This window comes from Elephas maximus, chromosome 7 (genome assembly GCF_024166365.1).
Source record: "Elephas maximus indicus isolate mEleMax1 chromosome 7, mEleMax1 primary haplotype, whole genome shotgun sequence".
Taxonomy (NCBI): domain Eukaryota; kingdom Metazoa; phylum Chordata; class Mammalia; order Proboscidea; family Elephantidae; genus Elephas; species Elephas maximus.
Genome location: NC_064825.1, coordinates 70,185,316 through 70,197,748, shown reverse-complemented (window position 1 = coordinate 70,197,748; position 12,433 = coordinate 70,185,316).

Below are 12,433 nucleotides of genomic sequence, written 5' to 3'. Positions count from 1 at the left end.
CCACACACAGGTTCCCAGTATATCCATGCCTGGGAGCTGAAGCCAAAAGAAAGCATCCCATTCCTGGTCAGACTTTTCACCCTGAACATTTGCTTTCTTTCCTACCTGAACTGCTCACCCTACAAAGGGATCCTCAACGTCCCTTTTCCCTCTGTCCAGGAATCCTTAGGGGATGCCTTGGGATCCATCAGCTTTCCAAACTAAGCTTCTCATAAGTGAGTTTCTGCAAGTCTCCTAAGGCTTCAGGCCCCATTTCCAAGTCTTTTCCAACCCTCCACGCCTCTCTGCAGCCTACAACCACCCAGACCACTCCTTCAACACAGTTGTGTGTCTATCCATATGTCAGAGCAACTAAGAGGGCCGGTAGGGCTCCAGCCTTGGGGGAAGCTTGAGAAGGGATGTTAATGAGCAATTTCTATTGGCCATCCCTGGCTTCCATTGACAGCTATGAGAGATCATTGAGCAATTTAAAACTAATTGCCATAGGCGCTATTTTCCATAGATAGGCCCCTGCTGGGGACTGCCAATCCTGACTAGCTCACCTCTGCTCCGCCTACTACCGCCATCACCCTACCCTGGGCTAAAGAGCGGAGGCACCCCAGCCCATCAGCGCTGCAGGCCCTGAGGTTTCTAAGTCCCTTTCTCACAGTTTACTCACGACTCACCTAGGCCCACGGTATTCGAAATTCACACCCCACGGGGCTCGCCCCCTCTGAGACATCAACTCGCTAATTCATTGTGACCCTAAAAGGACTCTACAGAGCACCCACTCGTAAACCGTGAACCGACACGGCCTTGACATTCACATTTCATAAACAGACCACCGTACTGCATACACACCCTGTCCCACTTCTGGCAAATGAAACTTCTTTCTAGAGTAGACAATTCCCAGGCTCGGCTCCCCTGCGCCAAGCTAAGATCAGAGGGTGAAGCGCGCCCCTCAGTCTCCAGTCCCGCTTCTGCAGACTCTGTCTGCGCCTGGGAAGGAGGCGCGGCCGGCCGGAATAGGGGCCCACCGTGGGGTCAGCCCGAAAGACTCAGTCTGCTGTCGGGCTGAGCCGACGGTCCCGACACCCTAGGACGTGCAGAGCCCAGGGTTGAGCCTAGGATTCGGATGCATGCTGAGGTTAACCAGTCTGCCTAAGGTCAGTTCCCAGGAGCTCGGATTCCTTCGCCACAGATAGGGGGTGCTGTTCTGATACCTTGCTTGTCCGGCCTGCGGCCTGGGCCCAGAAAGACCGAGTCTTTCTAAATGTTTGTGCTCAGTAAATGCTTCCCAGAAAGTGATACAGGAGTTGATTTCTTCCTCAGAAGCCTGCTCAATGTAAAATTCACCTGTGTTGACTGTCCAGTTCTTCCTTAGACCCTCAAAGTAAAACCTACCCTGTCACAGGCTAGCGGGCCATGTATAGTTTATGCGCAGCAAGCGCTTGGGAAATGTGCGTGGATAAATTAGGTTTAGGTCTAGTAAATCAAAACAGTTTTGTTGCCAAGAGTAAATTTCAAGAAGATTCAGCAGATCTACATCTGTGTTTTCTATTTGATCTTTCCTTCACTGGGAAAGCTAACTGCTAGGGCAAAAACTCGCCTTATTTTATTTGGTGAACAAAACCAATTTCCAGATACAGGTATCTTCCTGCAAGGCTGGAACTAGGGTGAGGAGAGTCAGGCACTTGCCTCCAGTGCAAAGCTTACAGGGGCACCAAAAACCTCAGTAATCAAGATAACTATTTTAGTGGAATTTTTTTTTTTTTTAATAAAAATGAGTGCAAAACGTCCATGAGGAATAAAATACCTACATTTTAAAGACAGGACTACTTAGGGCCAGGGTTAGGGTAAGGCCAGTGAGCCAGGGCTGGGTCTGGTCATGAATTCATTTGAAATGTTAATATTGTGTTCATTGTGAATTTTTGTATAATTTTTTTAAAAAAATATTGCATTAAAATATAATTTATCTCGATTTCTGAGACTTTGGGCATCTCCTTGAAGTTTGCACAGGGACAGAATGCCTCACTTACCTTATCCTAGTTCCAGCCCAGGCTCCAGCTTTTTCCAACACTACCCCTTCTCCCTACTCCTCTGCCGAAGGTGAAACAATTCATAATTTTCCTGTCCTTGGAAGGCCTCATCACCCTTTTGATTCAGTACACCTGATTTGCTTTGGGACTTTTGCTCTCCGGTGGGCTCAAAAAATTATGATTTTGTAGATTATTCAGCTTTTTTTCACTCTTAGGGTGAATGTCATATACTTTTGTCATTTCTACATCCTAAGCAGAAGCAGAACTCCTAATGTGTTTTTTAATTGGAAATTATTTTTATTATAAATGTCATGTAAACATACTACTAAAATTTAGAAAGGAGAAAAATGGTCTGTTTTCTTTAACAACAGTGTACTATGTCAGGTTCTCTGGGAAACAGACTCAGAGTTGGAAATTTGTGTGCAGAAAGTTGATTGGGGAGTGCCCTTGTGATCAACACCTGTAGGGGAGTGAAGGAAGTGGGGTTGGGCAGAGTGAGAAGTTGAACTGCACAAGAAAGTCCTTGACCTATTCCACAGGGAGCTCTAGAGTTGTCCCACCTCAGGCAAAGAGCCTGAGCCTTTAGACCTCCCTGGATTAGGGCCAATTTCATAGGCATACAACCTATGCAATCACACAGGGTCCCACACTCAGGAGAGCTCTATGCTTGGTTTAATGCTTGCCTGTCACTGTCTTGAAATTCTTAGTGCTTTTTTAGCAAAAGGCTCACGTTTTCATTTTGCCTTGGACTCTACAAAGTATACAGCCAGTATTTCCCATGACAATGCATTACAACAGTGAGTCCCAAGAAGGAATTCAGATCTTGACCAAGGCAACTTCCTCAGTCTGAGATCAATTCTCAGTGAGTGACTTATCTGACAGCCATTAGCTACCACTACTCCAGGGAGCTGGAGAAATGCATGCCTTAGTCCTGAAAGCAGGGTTTGGGAAGTGCACTACAGCATCCACTAGGAACAGCCTCAGAAATGTAACACTTCTCCAAAAAACCAAACCAAACCCAGTGCCGTTGAGTCAATTCTGCCTCATAGCTACCCTGTAGGACAGAGTAGAACTACCCCATAGAGTTTCCACGGAGTGCCTGGCGGAATCGAACCGCTGACCCTTTGGTTAGCAGCTGTAGCACTTAACCACTATACCACCAGGGTTTCCGTAACACTTCTACACAGCTATAATTACAGCATACCTACACATTTGTTGCCTGCTTTTCATCTAATATATAACATTTTCAGTGAAACTGCATAGTCTTCATAGCTAGCCTTTGTAACTACATGTGGTATTTTAAGAGTAGATGTACATGTTTCACTTTCCTCATCAGACATTATTTCTGTCTGTTTTACTATTCATTGTGTCTAAGTTTATCATCAAACCAAAAACCCTCCATCAGTTATGACTCATGGAAGCTCCACGTGTTTCGGAATAGAACTACACTCTGTAAGGTTTTCAATGGTTATAATCTTACAGAAGTATACTGCCAGGTCTTTCTCCCAGCTGCATTGCCAACCCTCTGGTTAGCAGTCAACACAAACCATTTGTACCACTTAGAGACCTAATTTTATTGCCAGACACCTCAATCTTCTCTAGAAACAAAGAGATAAAAAAAAAAGTTGCCATCAAGTCAATTCTGACCCATAGTGACCCTATAGGACAGGGTAGAACTGCCCCATAGGGTTTCCAAGGAGCAGCTGGTGGATTCAAACTGACCACCCTTTGGTTAGCAGCCAAGCTCTTAACCACTGTGCCACCACCAGGCCTCCAAGAGATACAAACTTATCTGTTGATTTGCTGTTGGACAGTTAGATTTCCAACTTAACCCCAGCACCCACCCACTGCCATCGAGTTGATTCCGACTCATAGCGACTCTATAGGACAGAGTAGAATTGCCCCATAGAGTTTCTAAGGAGCACCTGGTGGATTTGAACTGCCAACCTCTTGGTTAGCAGCTGTAGCACTTAACTATTACACCACCAGGATTTCCAACTTACTGCTATATAAATGTTATAATTGGACATCTTCCTTCATACAGGATTTTCCATGTTTGAGGTCATTTTCTTGGTGTAGATTTCCATAAGTAGAATTATTATATAATGTAGGCCATGTTGTCTTTTGATACAAATTACCGAATTGTTTAGAAATATAAATACATCAATTTATACACCTGTGAACAAGAGAGTACCAGTTTCTACAAAATTATGGCTATTATTACATATTATAATTTTTAACATTTTTGCTTATTTGATAGCAAATACAGCATTTCAGAAGATGAGCCCCTCAGGTTGGAAGGCACTCAAAAGATGACTAGAGAAGAGCTGCCTCCTCAAAGTAGAGTCAATCTTAACAATGTGGATGGAATCAAGCTTTCAGGACCTTCATTTGCTGGTGTGGCATAACTCAAAATAAGAAAAAACAGCTGCAAACATCCATTAATAATTGGAACATGGAATGTATATGAAACTAGGAAAATTGGAAATTGTCAAAAAGAAAATGGAACAAATAAATATCAATATCCTAGGCATTAGTGAGCTGAAATGGACTGGTACTGGCCATTTTCAATCAGACAATGATATGGTCTACTATTCTGGGAATGACAAATTGAAGAGGAACGGCAGTGAGTTCATAGTCAAAAAGAACATTGCGAAATCTGTCCTGAAGTATAATGCTGTCAGTGATAGGATAATATTCATACGCGTATAACAAAGAGCAGTTAATAGGTCTATTATTCAAATCTATGCATCAACCACTACAGCCAAAGATGAGGAAATTGAAGATTTTTTACCAACTTCTGTAGTCTGAAATTGATCTAACATGTAATCAGGATGCATTAATAATTACTGGTGATGGGAATGCAAAAGTTGGAAACAAAGAACAATTGGTAGTCAGAAAATATGGCCTTGGTGATAGAAAGTATGCAGGAGATCACGTAATAGGATTTTGCAAGACCAAGAGCTTTATTGCAAATACATTTTTCAACAACATAAATGGCGACTATACATGTGGACCTCACCAGATGGGATACACAGGAATCAAAGCGGCTGCATCTGTGGAAAGAGACAATGGAAACCCTCAATATCGTCAGTAAGAACAAGGCCAGTGGCCAACTGCAGAACAGACCATCAATTGCTCATATGCAAGTTCAAGCTGAAACTGAAGAAAATTAGAACAAGTCCAGAGAGCCAAAGGATGACCTTGAGTATATCCCACCTGAATTTAGAGACCAAATCAAGAACAGATTTGATGCATTGAACACTAATGACTGCAGACCAGAGGAGTTGTAAAATGACATCAACAGCATCGTACATAAAGAAAGCAAAAGGTCATTTAAACAGGAAGGAAAGAAAAGTCCAAAATGGATGTCAGAAGAGACTCTGAAACTTGTTCCTGAATGGAGAGTAGCTAAAGCAAAAGGAAGAAATGATGAAGTAAAAGAGCTGAACAGAAGATTTCAAAGGGCAGCTAGAGAATACAAAGTATTATAACGGCACGTGCAAAGACTAGGAGACAGAAAAGCAAAAAGAAAGAACACGCCTGGCATTTCTCAAGCCGAAAGAACCGAAGTAAAAATTCAAGTCTTGAGCTGCAATACTGAGGGAATCAATGGGAAAAATATTAAATGATGCAGTCAACATTAAAAGAAAATGGAAAGGATACACAGAAGCTAAAAGAATTAGTTGATGTTCAGCCATTTCAGGAGGTAGCATATGATCAGGAACCAGCGGTACTGAAGGAAGAGGTCCAAGCTGCGCTGAGGGCATTGGTGAAAAACAAGGCTCCAGGAATTGACGGAATACCCACTGAGATGTTTCAACAAAAAACAGATGCAGCACTGGATATGCTCACTGGTCTATGCCAAGAAATCTGGAAGACAGCTACCTGGCCAAGCAACTGGAAGAGATCCATATTTATGCCTATTCCCAGGAAAGGTAATCTAACTGAATGAGGAAATTATTGAACAATATCATTAACATCACATGCAAGTAAACTTTTGCTGAAGATCACTCCAAAGTGGCTGCAGCAGTATATTGACAGGGAACTGCCAGAAATTCAAGCTGAATTCAGAAGAGGATGCAGAACCAGAGATATTGCTGCTGAGGTCAGATTGATCCTGGCTGAAAGCAGGGAATTCTAGAAAGATGTTTACCTGTGTTTTATTGACTATGCAAAGGCATTTGATTGTGTGGATCATAACAAACTATGGATAACATTGCAAAGAATGGGAATTCCAGAACACTTGATTGTGCTCATGAGGAACCTGTACATAGACCAGGAGGCAGTCATTTGAGCAGAATAAGGGGATACTGAATGGTTTTAAGTGAAAAAAGGTATGCATCAGGGTTGTATCCTTTCACCATACTTATTCAGTCTGTATGCTGAGCAAATCTGAGAAACTGGAGCATATGAAGAAGAACGTGGTATCAGGATTGGAGGAAGATGCGTTAACAACCTGCATTATCCAGATGGCACAACCTTGCTTGCTGAAAGTAAAGAGGACTTGAAGCACTTACCAATGAAGATCAAAGACCACAGCCTTCCGTATGGATTACACCTAAACATAAAGAAAACAAAAATCCTCACAACAGGACCAATAAGCAATATCTGGCAGTTCCCTGTCAATATACTGCTGCAGCCACTTTTGAGTGATCTTCAGCAACGGAGAAAAGACTGAAGTTGTCAAGGATTTCATTTTACACGGATCCATAATCAGCACTCATGGAAGCAGCAGTCAAGAAATCAAACGATGTATTGCGTTGGGAAATCTGCTACAAAAGACCTCTTCAAGGTATTAAAAAGCAAAGATGTCACCTTGAAGACTAACATGCTCCTGACCCAAGCCATGGTGTTTTCAATTGCCTCATATATATGGGAAAGCTGGATGATAAATAAGGAAGACAGAAGAATTCATGCCTTTGAATTGTGGTGTTGGAAAAGAATACTGAATATACCATGGACTGCCAAAAGAATGGAAACCCTGGTGGCGGTGTAGTGGTTAAGTGCTATGGCCACTAACCAAGAGGTCAGCAGTTTGAATCTGCCAGGCGCTCCTTGGAAACTCTATGGGGCAGTTCTACTCTGTTCTATAGGGTCGCTATGAGTTGGAAGGGACTCGATGGTAGTGGATTTAGTTGGTTTTTGGCCAGAAGAATGAAGAAATCTGTCTTGGAAGAAGTATAGCCAGAATGCTCCTTAGAAGCAACAATGGTTGGTGAGACTTCATCTCATGTATTTTGGGCATATTATCAGGCAGGACCAGTTCCTGGAGAAATACCTCATGCTTGGTAAAGCAGAGAGTCAGCAAAAAGAGAGGATGGCCCTCGGTGAGATGGATTGATACAGTGGCTGCAACAACATGTTTGAGCATAATAACAATTGTGACATAACAACGATTGTGAGGATGGCGCAGGGCCAGGTGGTATATTGTTCCGTTGTGCATGAGGCTGTTACTAGTTGGATCCACCTCAGTGGCACCTATCAACAACATCGCATTTCAGAATTGTTTTGCTCAGCATTTTACTGATAAAAATTTAAACATACGGAAAAGTTGAAAGAATTTAAAAGTGAATGCCCACGTACCCACCACCTGAATGCTACACTTTAACATTTTGCTATATTTAACACATATGTAGATATCTCTCCATTTCTCTGTCCATCCAGCAATGTGTATTATTTTTAACAGATCTCAGAGTAAGTTTGCATATAACAATAATACACTTTACCCCTACACACTATAGTATACGCATCATTAAACTGAGTTCAATATTTGTTTATTGTTTCTTTTAGGTGAAATTTACATACAAGGAAATGCATAAATCTTAAGTGTACCATTTTAATGAGTTTTGGCAAATGCAAACACCTATGAAACACAAACTTTTATCACGTTCCCTTTTTCATAAAATTCTGAACCCACCCAGAGGTAACTACTATTGCCAATTTTTTAAATCATAGTTTACTTCAGCCAATTTCAGAATTTCACATAAATGGAATCATATAGTATGCACTCCTTGGCATAAGGCTTCTTTCACTCAGCACGCTTCTGAGATTCGTTCGTGTTGTTTTGTGTACCAGTAGGCTTTTGTTTTCCTTTTCATTGCTGAGTTCCTGGCCTGAAAGGTCGCTGCTGACTGATATGTTAGTGATTTGAGTCCACCCAGAGGCACCTCAGAAGAAAGCCCTGGCAATTTAATTCCCAAAAATCAGCCAATGAATAACCTATGGAGCATAGTTCTACTCTGACACACTTGGGGTCACCATGAGTCAAATGAATGTAATAGCAACTAGTTTGGGTTTTCATTTGTTTGTTTTTTAGTATTCCATTGCATGAATATACCATAGTTATTCACCTTCTTGATGGACAAGTGGGCTGTGTCCAGTTTTTGGCTTTTCTGAATAAAGCTGCTATGAATTTCAGAACTGTTTATTTTGCTTTTATACTATTATGAGTGAGGCTGGGCATTTTCATTATGTTTATAAATTATAATTCTTCTTTAATGAATTATACATTCACTATTGCCCTTCGTTTATTAATTTCTTGGAGTTTCAGAAATTTTCTTACATATTTCTAAGACCTCATTTTATGGTAAATGTATTACCACCATTACTCTCTTGACTATCTTTCTTGGAAACCCTGGTGGTGTAGTGGTTAAGAGTTCAGCTGCTAACCAAAAGGCCATCAGTTCAAATCCACCAGGCACTCCTTGGAAACACTATAGGGTTACTATGAGTGGGAATCGACTCGACAGCAGTAGATTTACTACCTTACTTCTAGTTTGGTATTTGAGTTATTTTCATTATTTTTATTTTGGCAATGATGGCCAGCTCTCAAAATTTAATTATAAAATAGAAGTTTCATTTTATAATATATTCTAAAATAATCTGAGAAGATTAACTATATTTCAAACAAATTGTTATTCTCTTTGAAAATGTAATGCTATTGCCTCTGAAACACACACATACAAACAAAAAACCTAACGGAGATGAAATGAGTAGTTTTAGTTTGATTTTAAATTCATATGTAAGTTCTGGGCTATTACTAGATTCATAGCTGAGAGCTTATTATTAAATTCTGAAATTAAGCAGTATGTCATGTAGCCAAAATGCATTTTTTCAAAGTTTTCATTTCCCCTAGGATAACTGTTACTGAAAAATTATATTTCAAAGCTTAGGTTAAAATATCACTTTTGGATCAAACGGTATGTGAGCAAGACACTATTTTTTTAAGTCTAGCCCTTCCTCCATCTAATTAAATGGAGTGTTCCAAACTGTACAGAGATTATACTTTTTGAAGGAAAAAGCCAAAAGTCTTCCATCAAAGAGCCCACTGAGAGAGGAAGTGGAAAGAAAATGAAAAGGTTGCTAGCCTGCTGTATATTAGGATATTATCAGAGAGAACTATGACCCTTGTCTTTGGGGAAGGCCCAAGACCAGTCCAGTGCCATCGAGTCGATTTTGACTCATAGGAAGGGGAGGTATCAAATCCCATGTACCGAGGTACCCAAACGGGAATTCTGCTTAGTGATCAGAAATTGATTTAACAGTTCTATATATGGAAATCTACACCAAGGAAATTAGAGAAAACATGGAAAATCCTGCATGAAAGATGTTTATTATAATGCTTTTTATATAGCTATCCCACAAGCAAACACTGGGGAATTTTGGAAGTGTGACTGTAAACCTAATCGTAAGATTGTGTTCTAAGGATATCAATATATAACTATGATGAAAAGTTCTCTAAGTGAAACTAGAGACCAAAAATGTGATAATTATGTTCTATGAATTATTAAGCTTGAATTCAGTAATGTTTTTGTTGTTAGGTGCTGTAGAGTTGGTTCCAACTCATAGCGACCCTATGTACAACAGAACAAAACCCTGCCTGATCCTGCACCATCCTCACAATCACTGTTATGCTTGAGCTCACTTTTGCAGCCACTGTGTCAATCCACCTCATTGAGGGTTTTCCTCTCTTTCACTGAACCTCTATTTAACCAAGCATTATGTCCTTCTCCAGAGACTAGTCCCACATGATAACATGTCCAAAGTATGTGAGTTGAAGACTTCTTCCTAGACAGATTTCTTTATTCTTTTGGCAGTCCATGGTATATTCGATATTCTTCGCCAACACCACAATTTAAAGGCTTCAATTCTTCTTCGGTCTTCTTTATTCATTGTCCAGCTTTCACATGCATATGATGCGATTGAAAATACCATGGCTTGGGTCAGGTGCACCTTAGTCTTCGAGGTGACATCTTTGCTCTTCAACACTTTAAAGAGGTCCTTTGTAGCAGGTTTACCCAATGCAATGCGTCTTTTGATTTCCTGACTGCTGCTTTCATGGGTGTTGACTGTGGATATAAGTAAAATGAAATATTTGACAACTTTAATCTTTTCTCCATTTAACATGATGTTGCTTATTGGTCCAGTTGTGAGGATTTTCGTTTTCTTTACGTTGAAGTGTAATCCATACTGAAGGCTGTGGTCTTTGATCTTCATCAGTAAGTGCTTCAAACCCTCTTCATTTTCAGCAAGCAAGGTTGTGTCATCTGCATAGTGCAGGTTGTTAATGAATCTTCCTCCAATTCTGATGCCCCATTTTTTTTCATATAGTCCAGCTTCTTGGATTATTTGCTCAGCATACAGATTGAATAGGTATGGTGAAAGGATACAACCCTGATGCACACCTTTCCTGACTTAAAACCACACAGTATCCTCTTGTTCTGTTCAAACGACTGCCTCTTGATCTATATACAGGTTCCCCATGAGCACAATTAAGTGTTCTGGAATTCCCATTCTTCATAATGTTATCCATAATTTGTTATGATCTACATAGTCGAATACCTTTGCATAGTCAATAAAACACAGGTGAACATCCTTCTGGTATTCTCTGCTTTCAGCCAGAATCCATCTGTCATCAGCAATGATATCCCTGGCTCCATGTCCTCTTCTGAATTCAGCTTGAATTTCTGGCTGTTCCCTGTCAATGTACTATTGCAACCACCTTTGAATGACCAGCAAAATTTTACTTGCATGTGATATTAATGATATTGTTCAATAATTTCCTCATTCAGTTGGATTACCTTTCTTGGGAATAGGCACAAACATGATCTCTCCCAGTTGGTTGGCCAGGTGGCTGTCTTCCAAGTTTTTTGGCTTAGACCAGTGGGCACCTTCAGTGCTGCATCTGTTTATTGAAACATCTCAATTGGTATTCCGTCAATTCCTGGAGCCCTGTTTTTTGCCAATGCCTTCAGTACAGCTTGGACTTCTTCCTTCAGTACTATTGGTTCTTGATCATATGCTACCTCCCGAAATAACTGAATGTCAGCCAATTATTTTTGGTACAGTGACTCTGTGTATTCCATCTTCTTTTGATGCTTCCTGCATCATTCAGTATTTTGCCTGTAGAATCTGTCAGTATTGCAACTCAAGGCTTGAAATTTGTCTTCAGTTCGTTTAGCTTGAGAAATGCTGAGCATGTTCTTCTCTTTTGGTTTTCTACCCCAGGTCTCTGCACATTTCATTATAATACTTCACTTTGTCTTCTCAAGCTACCCTTTGAAATCTTCTGTTCAGCTCTCTTACTTCATCATTTCCTCCATTTGCTTTAACTACTGTACATTCAAGAGCAACTTTCAGAGTCTCTTCTGGCATCTATTTTGGTCTTTTCTTTCTTTCCTGTATTTTTAATGACCTCTTGATTTCTTCATGTATGATGGCCTTGATGTAATTTCACAACTCATCTGGCCTTTGTTCATTAGCGTTCGATGCATCAAATCTATTCTTGACGGTCTCTAAATTCAGGTGGGATATACTCAAGGTTGTATTTTGGCTCTATGGACTTGCTCTTCAGCTTCAACTTGAACTGCACATAAGCAATTAATGGTCTGTTCTGAAGTTGGCCCTTGGCTTTGTTCTGACTGACGATATTGAGCTTTTCCATCTTCTCTTTCTACTGATGTAGTCGATTTGATTCCTTTGTATTCCATCTGGCAAGGTCCACATATATAGTCTCCATTCATTTTGGTGAGAAAAGATATTTGCAATGAAAAAAGTCGTTGGTCTTGCTAAATTCTATCATGTGATTGCTGGCATCATTTCTACTACCAAGGCCATATTTTCCAACTACCGATACTTCTTCTTTGTTTCCAGCTTCCGAATTCTAATCACCAGTAATTATCAATGCATCTTGATTGCATGCTAGATCAATTTCAGACTTCAGAAGCTGGTAAAAACCTTTAATTTCTTCATCTTTGGCTTTAGTGTTTGGTGCATATATTTGAACAACAGTCGCATTAACTGGTCTTCCTTGTAGGTGTATGGATATTATCCTATCACTAACAGTGTTGTACTTCAGAGTAGATCTTGAAATGCTCTTTTTGATGATAAATGCAATGCCATTCCTCTTGAAG